A 9,001-nucleotide genomic window follows, 5' to 3' on the forward strand; every position below is an offset into this window, starting at 1 on the left:
CAAATATCGGCGCGCGAAAAATTCAAATCGCAGGAAAGCGGACGATTTGTATGGTAAAGTATAGAACCGAGCGCAAGGAGTGCGGTTCACCCATCACAAATACTTACGAACGACATCGGTCTGTTTGCCCGAGATTTATCTTCTGAAACAGCGCTTTCAGAAACGGTCTCTTTCCACCACCATAAGCGGATGCTAGTATTTTATGTATCGAGGAAGTACCGCGCGCATCAAGATAAACTGGCAAGCCATGCTCGCATTATTTCAGAAATGTCAGCTCGACGTTTTACTTCCTCAAAGTAACGTCTCACTCCCTGAAGCCCTACACGTAACAGCATGTAAACGTATTTCCACTGGTAGACGAATCTCCTAAGAAGACGACTCGCGCATAAAATATTGAAACCTCGACGGATTTCCACGCGAAGCTGGCTGCAACTGCGCTTGGTCGAGTCCACGTATTCTGATGCGCACGTTCTTTAGCGACATTTCGAGGTAACGGGGTCGAGGAAACAAACGATCGACGAGAGAAAAAAAAAAAAGAGGAGCAAGAGCATCGGGAACTCCAAGACTTACATTTGCTGCTGATTTTAGTGACGCCTATTCGAAATGAAATTTCCGCGGCAAAGGGAATTCCGTTTCCATAAAACAGCGGACCGAGGAGCGATAATGCGACGCGTTAGTGAATGGCCGGTTGTTTGGTTCGCGAAATCGTCCATCAGAAACCGGAAACTCGTTAATGGGAGAGCATTGATCAACGAGGCGCGTTCCACGGTTATGCGCGCATCAGTGTGTCAAAGCGAAGCGTCATATAGCGTTAATGTCGCATCAAAAGCCTTATTGATCTTAATTAAGTGTCTCTACTTAATGGTCGAATATCGATTAGCCTAGGTATCGCGTCCGCCCCTACGCGCTCTGGGTCAACGATCCCTTCTCGCGAATTGCGAATGATCGATGGCGAACGTCATCGGGGACCGACCACCGGGTGATTTATTGGTTCCGATCGGCCACCATAATACCGTGTCCCAGGCTCGTCCTTTAGGGCGCACTGTCTTCGGGTTCATCCATTTTGTAAGCGGCGCGGTGGCTCCTTATCAACGACGGTTATATTTATGAGTTGGACAGGAGGGCCGCGCGTTTCGCGACGGGTCCAAGGGCTCTTGAGTTATGGGAAATGAGAAGGGGACTCGGGTATAACCTCGCGTTTCATCGTCAATCGGAATTTCTTCAGCGTCCTCCGTTTTTTCTCTCCGTCCCTCGAACCTTTTTCCCAGGAAGAAACGCGCGAATCGGCGAGCGAGTCTGCTTCCTGGGAACGAGGCGACCGCGACCGCAGCAACCTTTCCAAACTGTTATTACATCGTGGCTAGTATTCGCGCGAGTTTCCGAGACATCGACGAACGGAACCTCCTTAAAAGCTGCGCCAACAATTCTTTCTCGCAGAACTTTTCTCGTCTTCCGATGTTCCGACCAACTACGCTCTGCAACTACCTTTTCTTCCAATATTCAACGTCTGCATATGCGGCTCGAGCCGAGATACTGCGATCCAATTTGCATATCCCACCGCCTGCGCGCGTGATACGTGCTATGGGGATCTAATCAGAATACCGGACGGCCACGAACGGGGAAAAATACCTAGGTACACGTTACATGCATCTAATTGCATCTAGGTATCGTATCTTTCTCATTTCCTTTTCGGATGGCTGTCAAAATTTCATTAAGTGTCTGAAAAGTGTTACACTGAACAAGGAAATAGATTACGCTAGTATAACCCTATTTACGGTTCATCATCGCTAAAACTTAGCCGCCAATTTCATAGATGACACGATAGTTCCTATCTGTGTTCTGATCGAAAACATAATACGCGTCGCCCGCCGCGACACCTGGCCATTATATACTTAATATCAGTGACGGTAATTTATACTGCGATTAATAGGATACCTATATCGGCAACCTGAAAACGATTATCGGGAACAAAAGTTCAAGGGACAATGCGCAGCGTAGGTGAATCAGCCATGGTGATAAAAGCGGAAGATATAGAATAGGTTACTTGAATCGAAACAATACCTTCGCAGATTGGTGTTTAATTTCGCCACATACCGACTACGATGTAAAACAGTGGCGACAATGTCCACTCGGAAACATGTATAACTCGACAACCTGTACGATTGCCGAGAAAATCGAGAAGCAGCGTATCGGAAGCGTGGTTCGGGCAGTAAATTTGATTCGCGTCAAGAAGAATGCAGGACGACCAAATTTATTTATGGATGTTCTATTCGACTTCTCCTGCTGCGTCGGGCAAAGAAGCACATTAAAATTTGTCGGTTGAGAAGAGGTAGAAAAAGGAAAAGAATAGAGACGGTAAACGAGTGGACAATGAATTCCTCGACGTTTAACAGCCGTTCGTACGCGCCGTCGTTCCAGCGATCGACGATCGTTAGCAGCGTCTGAGAAAATCTCTCGGTCGACAGTAGAAACGATCGAGGACGGTGCTCGTCGCTTAACCTATTTCACCAACTACCAGCCAAGCGGGAAACAATTTCACGAACGCGTCCAGCGCGAGAAAACAATTTCTCGGGGCACCGATCGGGCCACCGATCGATACGTCGATTCGTCTCAGACGGTGGCGCGTGATAAATTTTATGCGAATTAAGATTACCCCCGAGACGAAGGGTAGGTTACAAGGCGACGGGTCTGGGTTAGGAAAAATTAATCGATAGTCGTGAGCGGGGATGCGCCGCGCCGTCGAGCTGACAGCTCATTTGCCACGACCTCCTGCCAGACTCCGCGACCTTTCACCCTTCCCGCGCGTAAGCTCGCCGACCACCACGCTCCCACCGATACTATTTAGAGGCGGGCTAATTGAGAAGCGGGATACAACGCTGCCGGGTCCTGAGTCACCGATTCGATCGGACAACCTCGTAATAGGTAATTACACGTGGATCCACGCGCGAAACAGTTGCTAATTAACGAAGCTTGCTCGATGCCAGACACGTCCGCCACTTCGGCCCGCGATGCTTTCCGCTTTTCCTCGCGAGCATTCCGCAATCGAAAGACACTCCCGCAACCAGTCGAGTCAGCCAATTTCTTTGGCTCGTTGTTGCGGCTCGTAATTGCGAAACCAGCCGTCTCATCGCTAATTACCGCGTCAATTAGACACAACGACATACTCGAGGAGCACAGGTAGAGACAGGTGTGTTTAAAGTACGCAATTTTCTCGGGTGAACGAGGGAGACTGGCGACTCGAGAGTCGAGAGGCAAAGAGAACCGACGGAGACCTCCGAGGGGGCTCGTTATCCGTGTGCACGAGGCTCAGACAAACAGCCTCATTTGTCACGCGCTGACCTCTCTAGTCTCTACCGACCGTCCTCCTTTCCTCCGCTTCCTCTTCGTTCGTTTCTCCACTGTACGACCGACGACCCAGTCGGTCGAGACGTCAGCCGCCCGAAAACCGCGGACCACGTGGCGCGCTCTTTCTCCATCCACCCTTGTCCTCCGCCTCTGTGTGCCCAACGAATTCTAACTTAATTTCCCTCCTGCTGAAACCCGTGTACGCAATGTCCTCGGTTTGACGCAAAAGTGCCGCTCCTCGATCGTCACAGAGCACCGGCCGTCCCTAGAGGGGTTGTAACAACGCTTTGCAAACTGTTCTTGACTTTCGTGTTTCGAAAATTCAACGATGGATAATTCTCTGCTATTCTCTTTCTCAAGGTAAATGAGATCATTCGTTTTCACTAGCAAATTTAGTTAGACGATTAGGCACTAGACATCTTCTTAATAAAGACTTTGTACTTGACAGCTTATTTTAAAATAGAGTCACATCAATGGTTGAGGTGAAATAGGGGAATTCGGGATTGTTAAGAATGGCGACGATAAAAATAATCTCGACCATCGCGTGTCTAGAGTGAGGCATAGCGAAACAACGCCGCATGAGAGCACTTGGGAAATTTCGAGAAGAGAAACACGATCTGAGCTCAACGAATATTTCATCTCGCTAATTGCTCTATTTTTCTTCGGGTTTGCTGTAATTTTATCGAATCGATCGACGTTTCCGCGCCCAATATAAATGCGGTCGACGAAACGATTGGGTGGAGAATCTTAATTTTTAATTAATTCCATTGCGAACAATTAAGCGCGAGTAATTTCTTAAGCTCTGTTGGAAAATTCCAGTTAAGCAGAAGTTCGTGCAGTGGCCCGATAACGATTTTGCCTTAAATACTGCCGGCGAGTTCTCAAAGTTTCTGTTCATTGAATCCAAAGCCATGGATGTTATTGATTAAAACACGAACGAATTTATTTGTAAATTCGCAGATTCGTGTAAACTTTTGCCAGATTGAAGCACGGTTCGGTGATAACGCTATCGTGGTCTCGCTCTTTCCAAATATCGTCCAAACAGATAATCTCTGTTTTCAAACTAAGCATCCTTACAAAACAAGAGCAAACAGTTGAATATTCTGTTTCTCAAACCACTGTGGATAAATCAGAACGTAACCAGAGATGGCAGAAATAGAGAAAGAGTCTTTGAAGGTATTAGAAGGAGTAATTGCAATGCGCAAGAACAACAATAATTTTACTTGTGTCTCTTGAAATTCTCCTCTAAATGATGCCACATCATGGAATTGATGCTACAGGACTATAATGCATTGGGTCTTTAATTAAATTAATTTGACTGATCGAAAGAGGAAAGTGCATTTCGAACCCCACGGCATTTGCAGTACTTAATGACAAATCTCGCTAACCTTTCGTTCGCGCAAAAGGCCAAACAGCTCATTAAACGCAACACCGATTTCTAGTATAATAAACACCATAAGTCATACACAATGAATATAGTATGGTCATATCACATTCGTTATTGATCGTAAATAATTCTTGGCATTAAACTGTAGCAAGATTTATAATCGGTTCGCGCATTTTGTGAATAGCCTCTGGCTCGTTATTATTTGTTCCTTACTAATTTATTTATCTCGGTCATTATAACGCAATGGAATTAAAATTTGGCAAGTGCAAACTCGCTGAATGTTAACTGCGCGCATGTTTCCGTAACGATGCGATCCAATTGCAATTTTATTGACGAGAGACAGACCGATAATCTCGATTGGATTTACATTAATCTATGCGAATTCACCGATCGATACAGCTTCGACCTTTCATTTTCGCTGTAACAAATTCTGCCTGCATTCTAGTTATACGCTTGAAAATTTGAAAACCCATAGCTCCCGAAGATACTTTGAAAATGTAATTACTGGGAAATTTTGAATAATGATAACGCGAGCGAAATTAGATACGTCCGAAATGATAACATTACTCAACGTCATTCAACGTCAACGCGCACCGATCACCGACTAATCCCATCATACATCGTTCAATGATTTTGAAACAGCATCCGTTCGATACACATTACCTACTGTTACGCGATGCATTTAACTGAGAACATTAGATCCCGAAATCCCGATTAGCTGACCATAAATAAAATCGGACAACGATGGGCAAAAGCTAATTTCTTGTTTACACTTTCTCCTTGGTTCGCGACGAAACGGCCAGTCGCTCCCAACGAAACATACCTACTTTTCGTCGCGTTATAATATGTACTAATTACTCGAGTCATCGAAAAGTTCACGCGGAATAAACGAGCGCGGAGAAAATTAGAGTGGCAACTTTGTCTTTCCTCGGTTGTCTCGTTAAAAATGTTTTGTGCTTGGCAACTCGCGCAACGATATTACGGTCACCTCGTTAGCCGTTAGAGTGGATACGCTGCGTCGACGTACAATGACATTATACCCTCGAGAACCACAAGCCGGTTAAATAAAGCTTGCTTATGTTTTGACAAACTCAAGTGCTCGAAACGAATAAGGGACGGGAAAACTAAAACGAATAAAGTTGCCGGGCACGATAGAATTCTGCGTCCTCTGGAAACAACCGCGCTCCTCCGGCTAAAATGAATTTTCATCCAGCAGATTTTAATGAAAATCCCTTTCAATGTCACGATGATTCAGCAGAGCTACGCTTCCGAGATATCGCCTCTGAATCGATCCTTATCACGAGGAACAAGGGCTCGCGTTGAACTGCGTCCGATTGTCTTGCCTCGGTCAGATAACGAGATAAAGGCAGGCAAGAATCGGCTGGATCCTCTAACGAACCGTCAGCATAGGGAACGAGCGGGGCTATTGTAAAATTGTCCCGTTTTTCTTTTTGGTAAACCCGTTAACAGGCTCAAGGACTTCATGAAAGTAAAACACGACTGACGGCGTTATGAAAGCGCCGCATAACATTAGCATACCTTCCCGCCTTGTATGGAGCGTATCTCCATGATAGAGGGCATCGAATATCGCGAGGCCGACGAGCCACGAGATCGATGCAATTTTCGAATCTCTTTTCCTTGCCACCTCACCGCCTGACGGAAACGCCCTTCTTCAGCTCAAGATTAATACGCTTAAGCTGGATTCACGCATATCAATTCCCTGGCAATTCAGTGCTAAGAAATCTCGTTCTCTCATTCTGAAATGGAGCAGTTCGCGCTTCACTGTATTTTTCCTTCGGTGTCGCAACTGACACGTGTGAAGTTAGCTTTATATTCTGAAAATATTTGCTTAATATAGTTGAAAATTTGTGTAGAAGGATTTCTAGAACCTAGGAGCCACGGTAGATATTTAGCAGAGCCACATACGACTCAGAAGTCACGATTTGGCTATCATTATCATAAGAAACGTTCTAAGAACTGGCCAATGACAAGCGTAAACTGTTTCAAAGACGACCAAGTTAAAACTGTTCCCTGGTTTAAGGGGTCGAGAAAAGGAACGCGGCAGAAATTGTCTAAGCAGAAGCTGCGGTCTGAAAGAAAGTGCGAATGGAGAGTTCCTAGCAGTTCCAAGAGCGAACGCGTTAGGTCGTTGAACGAAAGCAATCCTTGTATATTTGTCGTAAAATATGAAACCGTGGATCGACCAAGAAAAGGGCCGCGAATGCGAAACAATGAAACCGCCGACGTCCAAAGAGCTTTCTCGACATTACAAACTCCTGTCCAGAAGAAATTTTCGAGGGAAAACAACGATTCTGTCCCATCTCGACCCCTGTCTCGTTTACTTCTCCGAGGAAGTCCCCGTGCCAGTACTTTCTCATCTACATTCCCCTTTTCCCGCTTTCCTCTCCCTTATCTTTGGCCTACGTTCTCTCCTTTCAGCGGTAAGGAATGAAAAATATTAAGCGGACTGCCAGCTGAATTTCTTTTCGTGCATTACATACTATAGGAGAACATATTTTGGGCGGAGAGAGGGGAAGTGAAAACCGGCGTTGTTCGAATCGCGCACCGCCTTTGAAGAAAATCCTACGCAACTTTCTTGGCGAAATCCCTCGAGTCACTCGATGTTTTCCAGGCTTATTTACGGAAGCGGGTTCAGCGGGCTACCATGTTCGATATGCAGAAGAAGCAACCTTAGTTTGGGCGGCGTTGCGATAAATGCGTCGCGTAAAGGGAAAAGAGAGAAAAAATGTAATTGAGCCGAAGCGATTATACGCGAGCCCCGGTGTAACGACTTTAACGAACTCCAAGCAGACCGTTTAATTCATCAAATTAATCCTCCAATTACACGAGAAATTGCGTTAACTTGAAAAGTTTCCGAGAAGAGCGGCCAAGCTATGGCGAAGAATTTCATTTAAAAACCGATAATTCGATTGTAGTCGGTGCTCGTACTTTGATCAAACAGTAAAAAAGCGTAAAAACGTGGATTTCATTAACAGATAGCGCTTTCGAAGTCAGCGACAGGCAAGTGCCGTTAAATATTAGTCTAGTCGTGACCGGTCGTCTATAGAAGAGTGCTACGCTTTTATAGTCGACCGTGTAAATTTTAATTAAGTATACGTTTTAATGCGGAGAGCCTCCCAGAAGTATTTCAGTTAGACTAATTTAATTAATATTTTACACGCGCCGTCGAGAGAGTTGGGGTGTAAAAAATTAGCAGAGAGAAGATGCGCGCGCTTCGAATTGAATATTACGTGATGCTCGCCGTTTCTGTGCTAGAAATTGACTTTGCACGTTAATCTAGATACGTTTCGATGTCTCTCGCACGGTCGATAAAAACCCGCTTTTTGATCATCACGCGCGCGACCTTTTCGCTTCATACGAAATATACTGCCTCAAAATTCACTAGAAAATACCGAATGTTGACCAAACAAACATTGACGGCGCTTCAGCGAAACAATTTCATTGTCGACCGTTGCCCCCTTCAGATGATTTAATAAAATGGCAACCATTCCATGAACCTCCGAATTATAAACAAAATTTCCCCGGTTAAAACATCCAATATTGCAGAAGCAAGGAATATCGAAACATGAGAAACAACGAATGCGTGTGTCCGCGATGTCTCCACCCAACTTGTCCCCTTCCAAACGCGGAGCCACCCTACGACGAGATAATGCACGAGGTCGACAACAATTTTCTGTCCCTGAGAATACCGAAAACCGCGAAACAAATTCTTTCGGGGGAGCAAGAGCAGCAGCAGGAGCTGAACTTCGACTTTAATTGTGCAGACTCAGAAGGTAGGTTTTCTGAGGGGATGATAAACTGTAGCCGACGTTCGTCGAATGAGAAATACGCGTTTTATGAACCAGGCAAAAAATGTAAACCCGGCTGCACCAAAGTCCACGTGATACCCGACGAACATCCACCGCCGAAGAATCCCGACGAGGAAATGCTTTCCCTGAAGGCAATAAGGCAAATTATGCCCAACGACGACCTAAAGAACACGCTCGAAATTGAATTTAAAGCGCCACGAAATTACATTCCTCTGCCTGAACCCGGTCCACCTCCGCCCATAATTGTGCCCAAGCAGAAGATTGGCTCGAGAAGGAGGGGCAAGGTTAAAAAGAAGAAATAAGACTCGGCCTGCTCGAACGTAATTGCGTATACGCGATGAAAGTCAAAGGTGCCTTCGGCGGAAAACTCCCTAAAATTATATATCCACGCAATCTCCGGCTAAAGCAAATGGTAATGCAGAGTTTCCCTTCGATCGTT

The sequence above is a fragment of the Calliopsis andreniformis genome, chromosome 6 (genome assembly GCF_051401765.1).
Source record: "Calliopsis andreniformis isolate RMS-2024a chromosome 6, iyCalAndr_principal, whole genome shotgun sequence".
NCBI lineage: Eukaryota > Metazoa > Arthropoda > Insecta > Hymenoptera > Andrenidae > Calliopsis > Calliopsis andreniformis.